Below are 12,690 nucleotides of genomic sequence, written 5' to 3' on the forward strand. Positions count from 1 at the left end.
TTTGTAGTCCGTCCACGCTTGCAAGTGCATGTTGATTAAATGTCTAAGCATGCAACTGGTATTCAAATTTCTGAGTTGTTTACCTCGACTAAAGGTCCTTCCGCACTTCATACAGGTAACCTTTACCTCATCAGTAGGATTTTGGACAAAGAAGTGCCACACTGCACTCTTCCTACTATGGTATACATTTTCTGGCCTTGCACGCTGTGCTAAGTTGACCGTCTGGCCAAGCTGTCCTGCAACTCTTTTAGTTTTTGGTCCACGTTTTTGGACAGCTATGGGCCTGCCAGATAACCGCTGCTGCGATGTCAATGCCTGCTGCAGATCGTTCTCCTTATCTGAACTATTGCCAGCGCTACCCTCCTCCCCCAATGGATGCCAATCCGGGTCAAGAACTGGGTCATCCATCACCTCCTCTTCAAAGTCATCTGCACCTTCCTCTTTACCTTCCTCTGTGTCACCGTGTAAGGTGGTATAGTATGCGGGAAGGGGCACCTGAGTTTCATCAGGGTCAGATTCTGGCTCACTAGACTGCGAGGGCAATGTAGTGCTCTGGGTCAATGTACCAGCAGAATCAACTAGCAGTGGCTGTGCATCAGTGCACTCCATGTCAGATTCATCTTTACCTTCCTCTGTGTCACCATGTAAGGTGGTATAGTATGCGGGAAGGGGCACCTGAGTTTCATCAGGGTCAGATTCTGGCTCACTAGACTGCGAGGGCAATGTAGTGCTCTGGGTCAATGTACCAGCAGAATCAACTAGCAGTGGCTGTGCATCAGTGCACTCCATGTCAGATTCATCTTGGACTGGGGAATTCAGGATTTGACTGGATATCCCAGGCATGGTATGTGAAAACAGCTCCATAGAGTAATCTGAAGTGTGGGCTGCCGCATCCTTAACTTTTGGTGGAGGTGAAGGACACAAGGAAAGGTGTTTTTTCTGACCAGAACCCTGCACTGATGACTCCGTGCTTGCAGGTTTCAAAAGTTCAGAAGAGGAGGCAATAGAGCTGGTGGCTGTTTCGGCAATGTACGCCAAAACCTGTTCCTGATGCTCCGGCTTTAAAAGCGGTTTTCCTACTCCAAGAAAAGGCAACCTTACAGGCCTTCTTGGGCCAGATGATGACGCAGGCTCAACACCTCCTGCCTTAGCTGCTATTGTGCTTTTGCCAGAACCAGCCGATGCACCAACACCATCAGTACCAGCTGCGTCCCCCTGCCCACGTCCGCGGCCTCTTCCACCATACTTCCTCATGTTTGGGAAAATGTACCAAAAATACCAACAGAGAGATGGAACTGTATGAGGAGCATCCACCTGTGTAAGGTGTATTAAAAAAATTATATCTACGTAAATATTTTGTTAGTCACAGACGCTCTCACAGTATGTATTTGACCGTAATCCAACAAGCAGATATGCGGAACTGTATCAGAAGTGTACAGCTGTATTTGTTTTTTGTGTAACTAACAATCTCCGTATATGTATTTACGGAGTGTCACACACACACGCTGACTCTGTATAGATGTGACTGCAATGCGAATGGCAGATATACAATACTGCTTGAGAATCAGACAGCTCTATACGGTGTCTGTATGGAAAATTGTCAATCTCCGTCTATTTGTATACGGACTCACACACGCTGTCTCTGTCTAGTTTTGACCGTCATCAAACAGCAGATGTACGAAACTGTTTGAAAAGCGGACAGCTCTATAAGGTGTAGTTCTGGAAAAATGGAAAAACTCCTCTGCTTCTTTTTCCAGAGTCACACCCAGATAGCTTCTATTTGTCCATGATACCAGCCGGTACACGGTAGTGTTTGAGGAGCGTACACCGCTATATGGAAAATTGTCAATCTCCGTCTATTTGTATACGGACTGACACACGCTGTCTCTGTCTAGTTTTGACCGTTATCAAACAGCAAATATACAAAACTGTTTGAAAAGCGGACAGCTGTCTAAGGTGTAGGTCTGGAAAAATGGAAAAACTCCTTGGCTTGTTTTTCCAGAGTCACACCCAGATAGCTTCTATTTGTCCGTGATACCAGCTGGTACATGGTAGTGTGTGAGGAGTGTACACCGCTATATGGTGTCTGTATGGAAAATTGTCAATCTCCGTCTATTTGTATAGGGACTGACACATGCTGTCTCTGTCTAGTTTTGACCGTTATCAAACAGCAGATATACAAAACTGTTTGAAAAGCGGACAGCAGTCTAAGGTGTAGGTTTGGAAAAACAGAAAAACTCCTTGGCTTTTTTTTCCAGAGTCACATACAGATAGCTTCTACTTGTCCGTGATACCAGCCGATACACGGTAGTGTGTGAGGAGCGTACACCGCTATACGGTGTGTGAAAAAATGAACGCTCAGTAACTCACCAGAACAAAATAATAAAAGTTGGAGTGCTTTGAAAAAAGCAGTTTGAACAGCAGTGTGCACACAGCAATGCAGCTATCAGGTAGACTTAAAAGGCAGCCTAATCACCACCAGCGCTTCTGCACAGAACAAAACTCCTCACCTTTCACTGCACACTAACTGTACAGTGAAAAGCGCTAGCAGCAGAAGCAATTTTTTTTTTCTTCCCTGCCTAATGCTCTCCCTATTCAGAATCAGCAGCAGCAGCACCTCTCCATATTGTAAGATTGGCAGAAGTAAGATGGCGGTTGGCGGTCACGGCCTTTTATACCCACTGTGACGCCACACAAAGCCAGCCAATCACTTCAATGCCCTTCTCTAAGATGGTGGTGGCTGCTGCGCATGTCATCACATTGCCCACAGTGTGCATCCTCCATCACTGGCTGAGAAAAGGCACTGGAAGCATTATTTGAAACTTTGGCGCTCTGATCGGCGACCTCATGGCCGACCTCATGCTATGGTCTGGTTTCGATCGGCGAAACCCGACTTTAGCTAAAGTCGGCTATTTTTGAATTTGACCGACCCGTTTCGCTCAACTCTCCTAGTAACTACATGAGAAATAGCAAGCAATAAGGGGTAAGTGTCAAGCAGGTCAGAATGCATGGCACTTACAACAGTTGGCAAAATTCATTTGTGCAAGATAAGTGTCTGCAGAGACTCAACAATGCAGAAAACCTAAGACCTGGCTACATTGGCTATTAGTGTTAACATTAAAGTGCTTTCATCTTGCAAAACATCTCCATTTTGCCCACCACTACAGGTCTTCTGTGCCTGAAACAGCATTGCCTGTACTTATAAGTTAAAGTTTGCCAATGTGATGGGGAATGGCCATAAACCCAAGGATTCCCCCTCCACATTTGGTGAGAGCACTGTCCCGTATCAAATAAAGTTTACCCACTGCCATAAGGTAAAGGTACGAGTGGAGAACAGGTCACTGACCCTACATAAAATGAACATTGGTGACAGTTCAGTCATAGAAGTGGCAGGACTGCATGGAGGAAGCAGCAGGACCGGTATAGAGGCAGCACCCAGTCAGGCCTACACCGTGACCGTGCCTTAGCAGCCATGTCCATCGAGTCTTCACAAGACATTCACTCAGTACCGGAGTTCACGGGGGTTGTCAGCTTCCTGTCTCATCTACTGCACAGCCGCCTTAGTGAACAGCAGCTGCAAGGCTTTAGTGGAGCGTTACGGGATACGCTTATCGAGCATTATAGGCACCACTGGTTTCCAGACAAACCTGCCAAGGGTTCTGACTACTGTTGCATTCGGAGCAACCATAAAATGAATCCCTTAATCAGCAAAGTTGCAGCTCGTATAAAGACAAGTAATCTACTGTGCCTCTTGCCCAAAGAGCAGACTCTGTGGGTGGATCCTTATGAGGTTTCGTACAGGACTAGCGAGGATGGCTCCATCTGTGTGCTGTATGAAGTCCTGTAGTGGTGGGCAAAATGGAGATGTTTTGCAAGATAAAAGCACTTTAATGTTTACACTAATGGCCCATTTAGGCAGGTCTTAGGTTTTCTGTATTGTTGGGTATCTGAAGACACTTATCTTGCACAAATGCCTCTCTGGTGATTGACAGTGATGACTTTGCTGGGGTGAGCATTGTGTGTAATCTAAAGCCCACTCATACACATTAGATTAATGGCAGCCAAACCCATCAAAATCAATGTGTTTGCATGACATTTTAATCTGTATCTGTCACGATCTGGAGGTGAACCCAAGAGTGGACCCTCTGGGTCGTGATTCCAGAGCCCCCGAGGGCAAGCGGACCAAGACATTGAGTGTCGGGAGCAGGCCCAAGGGAGATAGAACCACAACAGCTGGATCCAAAGGGGCGACTCAAGAAAGTACAGGGGATTTACATAGAGGAACAGAGAGGAGAACGAGGAACTCCGGAATGCGAGCCATGAAATACTGAGGTGATAATTGCGGAGAAGGAGCAGGATCGGATGAACTGGGAGCCAGCGAGATTGACACTGCAAGAGAGAGAATGGAATGAGGCTCGCACGGAGAACACCAGACCTAGAGATGAAAAACAGTAGGAGATACACAAAAGACACATGGACCAGAAATAGGGAACAGCGGGAGATATACAGGAGACACACGGACAAGCCAGAGAACTAGGGGGCCTGAAGACAAATGATGGCGCCTGGTGCAGGAACGCATGTTTTGCATATTTCCCATAAGGGATGGGGGCAGTGCTCTAGAATCACTGTGTTGAGAAACACGTGATGGTGTCTCCGCAGTGTTGGATGTTGATCTCCATGAGTTCATTGATTTTGGTCTTGTTTCAGAAGTGCTGAATGGGTTAGAGAACAAGTTGGATAGTGGAGAATGTGATATTTTGAATGAGGACGTAATTATGGAAGAGGTAGAAAATGTGATGAAGAGTGCTAAAAAGAATAAGACTCCAGGTAAAGACGGATTGCCGGTAGAATTCTATGTGAAGGCGTGGGATTGTCTGGGTGCTGATTTGACTGAGATATGTAAGTATATGTGGGAGAGTGGTAAGTTGTGTGAATCAATGAAAGAGGGGGTGGTTGTGCTTGTGCATAAGAAAGGTGAGAGAAAGTGTTTAGAGAATTGGAGACCTATAACATTGCTGAACGCAGAATACAAAATCTATAGCAAATTGTTGGCGAATCGTATGCGTGAGGTGATTGGTAGTGTTGTGGATGAGGATCAAGTGTGTGCTGTGCCTGGAAGAAGTATGAGTGATAACTTATTGTTATTAAGGGATTTGATTGGAGACTGCATGGGAAGGAAATGGAAGTGTATGGTTCCGTCAATTGATTTTGAGAAAGCGTTTGATAGGGTCTCGCATGTGTTTTTGTTTAAAGTTCTGGAGAGAATGGGATTTCCTCAAAAATTTGTGAATGGGATAATGTCTTTGTATGATTGTGTGTCAAGTGAGTTTCTTGTTAATGGGTGGTTGAGTGAGAAAGTGAATATTAAGTCTGGTGTGAGGCAGGGGTGTCCCATGTCCCCTGTCTTGTTTGTATGTGTGATTGAACCTCTGCTGTGCTTGGTGAGACGTGATAAAATGATGCGAGGTTTGTTGGTACCTGGGAGTGGTGGGAAGCATGTGAAAGTTCTTGGATATATGGATGATGTTGTGGCTGTGAGTGAGAGTGTTGCGTCTATGAGTAGGGTTAAGTTGCTTCTGGAGTTTTTCTGTGGTGCATCTGGCTTTAGAGTGAATTGGAATAAATGTAGTTTTAAATGTTTTGGGGATGACAGGGTTAAAATGGAGGGGGTAAAGTGTGAGGAGGGTGCTATCAAAGTGCTGGGAGTATTATTTAATAAGAACTTGGAAGGTAAGGAGAGTTGGGAGGAGTGTGGATTGCGCATAGAGCGTAAGTTAAATTTTTGGCGACTGAGAGACTTGACCTTGAGTGGTAAGATTTTGGTCATAAAAGCGGTGATTCTTCCGATTTTGCTTTTTATTGCCACAGTTTTTCCACCATCATGTAGGAAAATAAAAAGAGTGGAAAAGTTAGTTTTTACTTTTTTCTGGAACAGTAACATAGAGAAACTTAAGAGAGAGAGTCTTTTCAAGGCGTGTCACCATGGTGGCATGGCCTTTCCAAACATTGAGATTGTTCTGGGGCTTCAGTATATCAAAACTGTTGTTATTTTGCTGAATAAAGGAAATAAGGGAGCGTATATGGCAAGTTATTCTGCTGGTTGGATGTTATATGGCTTATGTTGGAGAAAGAGGGATGCTAGAGTGCCTGTTGCTTTCCAGTGTCCGGTCTGGTATGAGGTGATTGAGAAGTTTGTGAGGAAGCATAATTTGCTGAGTGTACCGATGAATGATTTTAGAATGGCTAAGAATGTGATGAAAATAATACGTAAGAATGATGTGGAATGTAATATTGTGGGGTTGAGAGGGAATGAAGTTTTGGTTGCATTGAAGAGTTTGGAAACGCACGGGATGTCTAATAGACAAAGGGATATTGTATGGATGTCCTTGCACAATATTTTCCCTGTGCGACAGGTTCAGAAGAGATGAGGTCTGACCAGAACTGATGTGTGCCCGAGGGAAGGATGTGGTGGATGTGAGACTGTGTGGCATACTATGTGGGACTGTGATTACGCGTGCAGTGTGTGGAAGTGTGTAGGTGGGTTGTGTAAGGAGTTAGCAGGTGTGAGTTTTATTGACTGGCGTGTTGCGATGTTTGGAATTGGTGCATGTGGTCGTGTGAAAAATAGAATCCTATGGTTAATTATGACTTGTGTGATGCAGAGTTTGTGGGATGTGAGGAATTTAGGAATTTTCAAAGAAAAGCATGTATCTGTGAATAAGTGTGTCGGGCTGATCCTTTCTAGATTATACTTGATTTATAAATTAGACAGCGAAGGCGGTGGTGGTTCTGATGCAGAGGGTGTCTGGAAATTTAAAAAATGGCAGCACCTGATTAAATATCAGTGAATTTTAGTGATGTTTATTGATGTTCAGGATGTCTTTTGTGTATACCCTTGGTTTGTTATACTAAAATAAATATGAACCATGATAATGAGAGTTGAAACAATGACGTTTAAGTTGATGAGCTTATACTGAGTTGTTTATAACTAACCTGAATTTTTTTTTTTGTTAAAAACCAAAAAGGAACAGCTGTCTGTGGATGGATACCATGTTTTGGCATAGGTGGTTTCCTTCATTGGAGACTGCCCTTCCCGTGGTTGTTCCTTCCCGGGGAAAGACCTGGCTGGTCATTGCTTGCGTTGAGAAACATGTGATGGTGTCTCCGCGGCTTCTGTTTTGCATATTTCCCATAAGGGATGGGGGCAGTGCTCTAGAATCACTGCGTTGAGAAACACGTGATGGTGTCTCCGCAGTGTTGGATGTTGATCTCCATGAGTTCATTCATCCTCATTTTCACAGTCTTTTACTCGGCATTGCTCCTACCAGCCAGTTTGCTACTCCACACTGATGAGGGGCAATACCCCGAAACAGCTGTCTGTGGATGGATACCATGTTTTGGCATAGGTGGTTTCCTTCATTGGAGACTGCCCTTCCCGTGGTTGTTCCTTCCCGGGGAAAGACCTGGCTGGTCATTGCTTGCGTTGAGAAACATGTGATGGTGTCTCCGCGGCTTCTTTTTTGCATGTTTTGCATATTTCCCATAAGGGATGGGGGCAGTGCTCTAGAATCACTGCGTTGAGAAACACGTGATGGTGTCTCCGCAGTGTTGGATGTTGATCTCCATGAGTTCATTCATCCTCATTTTCACAGTCTTTTACTAGGCATTGCTCCTACCAGCCAGTTTCCTAATCCACACTGATGAGGGGCAATACCCCGAAACAGCTGTCTGTGGATGGATACCATGTTTTGGCACAGGTGGTTTCCTTCATTGGAGACTGCCCTTCCCGTGGTTGTTCCTTCCCGGGGAAAGACCTGGCTGGTCATTGCTTGCGTTGAGAAACATGTGATGGTGTCTCCGCGGCTTCTGTTTTGCATGTTTTGCATATTTCCCATAAGGGATGGGGGCAGTGCTCTAGAATCACTGCGTTGAGAAACACGTGATGGTGTCTCCGCAGTGTTGGATGTTGATCTCCATGAGTTCATTCATCCTCATTTTCACAGTCTTTTACTAGGCATTGCTCCTACCAGCCAGTTTCCTACTCCACACTGATGAGGGCCAATACCCCGAAACAGCTGTCTGTGGATGGATACCATGTTTTGGCATAGGTGGTTTCCTTCATTGGAGACTGCCCTTCCCGTGGTTGTTCCTTCCCGGGGAAAGACCTGGCTGGTCATTGCTTGCGTTGAGAAACATGTGATGGTGTCTCCGCGGCTTCTGTTTTGCATGTTTTGCATATTTCCCATAAGGGATGGGGGCAGTGCTCTAGAATCACTGGGTTGAGAAACACGTGATGGTGTCTCCGCAGTGTTGGATGTTGATCTCCATGAGTTCATTCATCCTCATTGTCACAGTCTTTTACTAGGCATTGCTCCTACCAGCCAGTTTCCTACTCCACACTGATGAGGGGCAATACCCCGAAACAGCTGTCTGTGGATGGATACCATGTTTTGGCATAGGTGCTTTCCTTCATTGGAGACTGCCCTTCCCGTGGTTGTTTCTTCTCGTGGAAAGACCTGGCTGGTCATTGCTTGCATTGAGAAACATGTGATGGTGTCTCCGCGGCTTCTGTTTTGCATGTTTTGCATATTTCCCATAAGGGATGGGGGCAGTGCTCTAGAATCACTGGGTTGAGAAACACGTGATGGTGTCTCGGCAGTGTTGGATGTTGATCTCCATGAGTTCATTCATCCTCATTTTCACAGTCTTTTACTAGGCATTGCTCCTACCAGCCAGTTTCCTACTCCACACTGATGAGGGCCAATACCCCGAAACATCTGTCTGTGGATGGATACCATATTTTGGCATAGGTGGTTTCCTTCATTGGAGACTGCCCTTCCCGTGGTTGTTCCTTCCCGGGGAAAGACCTGGCTGGTCATTGCTCGCGTTGAGAAACATGTGATGGTGTCTCCGCAGTGTTGGATGTTGATCTCCATGAGTTCATTCATCCTCATTTTCACAGTCTTTTACTAGGCATTGCTCTTACCAGCCAGTTTCCTACTCCACACTGATGAGGGGCAATACCCCGAAACAGCTGTCTGTGGATGGATACCATGTTTTGGCATAGGTGGTTTCCTTCATTGGAGACTGCCCTTCCCGTGGTTGTTCCTTCCCGGGGAAAGACTTGGCTGGTCATTACTTGCGTTGAGAAACATGTGATGGTGTCTCCGCGGCTTCTGTTTTGCATGTTTTGCATATTTCCCATAAGGGATGGGGGCAGTGCTCTAAAATCACTGCGTTGAGAAACACCTGATGGTGTCTCCGCAGTGTTGGATGTTGATCTCCATGAGTTCATTCATCCTCATTTTCACAGTCTTTTACTAGGCATTGCTCCTACCAGCCAGTTTCCTACTCCACACTGATGAGGGCCAATACCCCGAAACAGCTGTCTGTGGATGGATACCATGTTTTGGCATAGGTGGTTTTTTTCATTGGAGACTGCCCTTCCCGTGGTTGTTCCTTCCCGGGGAAAGACCTGGCTGGTCATTGCTTGCGTTGAGAAATATGTGATGGTGTCTCCGCGGCTTCTGTTTTGCATGGTGCAGGAATGCTGGCGCTAGCGACGCAGATAATCAGGCGCCTTACCTGCTCAGAAGCAGCACTGAAATACCGGGTGGTTGCCGCCATTACAGGGCGGAGCCATCGGGCCAAGACCTCCCAGCAACACCTGAGGCAGAAGGAGCGCGGCTGCGCATGCGCAGACCAACAACCCGCCGGGACCACGAGAAGACAGCCGAGGGACAGCATGGGCCTGCGTCACACTGAGAAGCGGAGGAGCGCAGGTGAGCACCCGCAGGCATGACAGTATCTAGGCCCCAGACAATCCATTATTGAGAGAGCTAAGGATCTGTCATGTTTGATTTCAAACTGCATTTTGTTCTCCGAGGTCAGCCACTGATAGAGATGGGAGAGCTGCGTAAGACGGATGTCAGCCTTACAATGGTTCAGTCGACAGCCATCTAATGTGTATGGTGGGCTTAAAGAGTTTGTCTGGCCTTAGGCTACAAGTCTGTAGTCACTGTGAGGATTGTCACGATCCATTTTTGGATTCGTGGCAGCTCTGGTTCCTGTTTTAAATGCTGCTTTTTCCTTTCAGGACCAGTGGCGGTTAATGTTAGTTTTCCCTCACTGGCAGCCTGCAGAGTTGCTGGGTCAGCTGATATGGGTGGGGTCCACTCCCACTATCATTTAAATGGTCACCTGATGCATCAGCTGACTGTTTTTGATAGAGTTTCTCTATGGACACCAGCCTTGCAGTGGCAGCTCTCTGGTGTCTGCTGTTTCTGGAGTGTGGAGTCCGGCTTCTGTGTCGTCTGCGGTGTGGAGCTTGGCAACGGAGTCTGGAAGCTAAGTGTGGTGTTTTTTCCTAGTCCCTTTTGTGTTGGTCACTGTCTCCTGCGTGGCACTGTTTGCAGTAGTGAGGCTAGCACCCCTTGCTAGCCAGTGCTAGGTGACAGCGAGGGAGGAGGTTCCTGACGGTGGTGGGGGGGGAAGGACCTACTTAGGGCAGGCTCAGGTGATGACCATCCCCCTTTTCCCTATCAGTAGGGCATTCCTCTCCCCATTTCCATCCCGTTGTGTGTGTGTTGCGCCGTCTGCTGATAGACCCCCCACGTTGGGTCGAGTCACATCGTGATAAGGATTTTCCGATGCTGACTACATTCTGACTAGACTGTATCCGACTTTGCTTTGAGCTAGATAGGCAAGTTAGCGCATGTATAAAAATCACATACTGAAGTCAAATGACTGCCTGTTCATAGTGCCGACACCGGAGAATGCGCAACGCACACAGTGCACACAGTGTGAGGCTTCACAAGTCTTCAGTCATATGGAACAACTGCAAACAAGTAGCCTAAGGCTGGACAACCCCTTTAAGCTCCGGAATGCGAGTATGTATTCACAAAGAGCCTTCTTTTCTGTCTTCAGGCTTCACTAACTACGACCAAATACAGTCATATGTTAAAGTTTGGGCACCCCTATTAATGTTAACCTTTTTTCTTTATAACAATTTTTTTTTTTTGCAACAGCTATTTCAGTTTCATATATCCATTAACTGATGGACTCAGTTAAATTTCTGGATTCAAATGAGGTTTACTGTACTAACAGAAAAAGTGCAATCTGCATTTAAACAAAATTTGACCGGTGCAAAAGTATGGGCACCTCAACATAAAAGTGACATTAATATTTCGTAGATCCTCCTTTTGCAAAAATAACAGCCTCTAGTCGCTTCCTGTAGCTATTAATGAGTTCCTGGATCCTGGATGAAGGTATTTGTGACCATTCCTGTTTACAAAACAATTCCAGTTCAGTTAAGTTTGATGGTCGCCGAGCATGGACAGCCCACTTCAAATCATCCCACAAATGTTCAATGATATTCAGGTCTGGGGACTGGGATGGCCATTCCAGAACATTATAATAGTTCCTCTGCATGAATGCCTGAGTAGCTTTGGAGAGGTGTTTTGGATCATTGTCTTGCTGAAATATCCATCCCCTGCGTAACTTCAACTTCGTCACTGATTCTTGCACATTATTGTCAAGAATCTGCTGATACTGAGTTGAATCCATGCGACCCTCAACTTTAACAAGATTCCCGATGCCGGCATTGGCCACACAGCCCCAAAGCATGATGGAACCTCCACCAAATTTTACTGTGGGTAGCAAGTGCTTTTCTTGGAATGCTGTGTTTTTTAGCCTCCATGCATAACGCCTTTTTGTATGACCAAACAACTCAATCTTTGTTTCATCAGTCCACAGGACCTTCTTCCAAAATGTAATTGGCTTGTCCAAATGTGCTTTTGCATACCTCAGGAGACTCTGTGGCATGCTTGCAGAAACGGCTTCTTTCGCATCACTCTCCCATACAGCTTCTCCTTGTGCAAAGTGCGCTATATTGTTGACCGATGCACAGTGACACCATCTGCAGCAAGATGATGCTGCAGGTCTTTGGAGGTGGTCTGTGGATTGTCCTTGATTGTTCTCACCATTCTTCTCTGCCTTTCTGATATTTTTCTTGGCCTGCCACTTCTGTGCTTAACAAGAACTGTACCTGTGTTCTTCCATTTCCTTACTATGTTCCTCACAGTGGAAACTGACAGGTTAAATCTCTGAGACAACTTTTTGTATCCTTCCTCTGAAAAGCTATGTTGAATAATCTTTGTTTTCAGATCATTTGAGAGTTGTTTTGAGGAGCCCATGATGCCACTCTTCATAGGAGAATCAAATAGGAGAACTACTTGCAAGTGGCCACCTTAAATACCTTTTCTCATGATTTGATACACTTGGCTATGAAGTTCAAAGCTCAATGAGGTTACAAAACCAATTTAGTGCTTCAGGAAGTCAGTAAAAAGTAGTTAGGAGTGTTCAAATCAAGAAAATGATAAGGGTGCCCATACTTTTGCACCGGTCAAATTTTGTTTAAATGCAGATTGCACATTTTCTGTTAGTATAATAAACCTCATTTGAATCCAGAAATATAACTGAGTCCATCAGTTATTAGATATATGAAACTGAAATAGCTGTTGCAAAAACCAAAATTGTTATAAAGAAAAAAGGTTAACATTAATAGGGGTGTCCAAACTTTAACATATGACTGTATACAGAGGAGCAACCTAAATAAACAGGAGAGAAGTCTGTAGCTGCAGAAACATCTCTGCTACTTCCACAACTATGTATATCTATATCTGTATAGTA

General features: G+C 45.5%; 1 pseudogene; it reads left to right on the forward strand.

The window, feature by feature from the left end:
* The first annotated feature begins 3,472 nt into the window (after positions 1 to 3,472).
* On the forward strand, positions 3,473 to 3,847 carry LOC141086079 (protein BTG2 pseudogene; annotated as a pseudogene).
* Positions 3,848 to 12,690: the final 8,843 nt, after the last annotated feature.

Source organism: Dendrobates tinctorius, unplaced genomic scaffold, assembly GCF_039654945.1.
Source record: "Dendrobates tinctorius isolate UK_male_01 unplaced genomic scaffold, ASM3965494v1 ptg000030l, whole genome shotgun sequence".
In the NCBI taxonomy this organism is placed as follows: domain Eukaryota; kingdom Metazoa; phylum Chordata; class Amphibia; order Anura; family Dendrobatidae; genus Dendrobates; species Dendrobates tinctorius.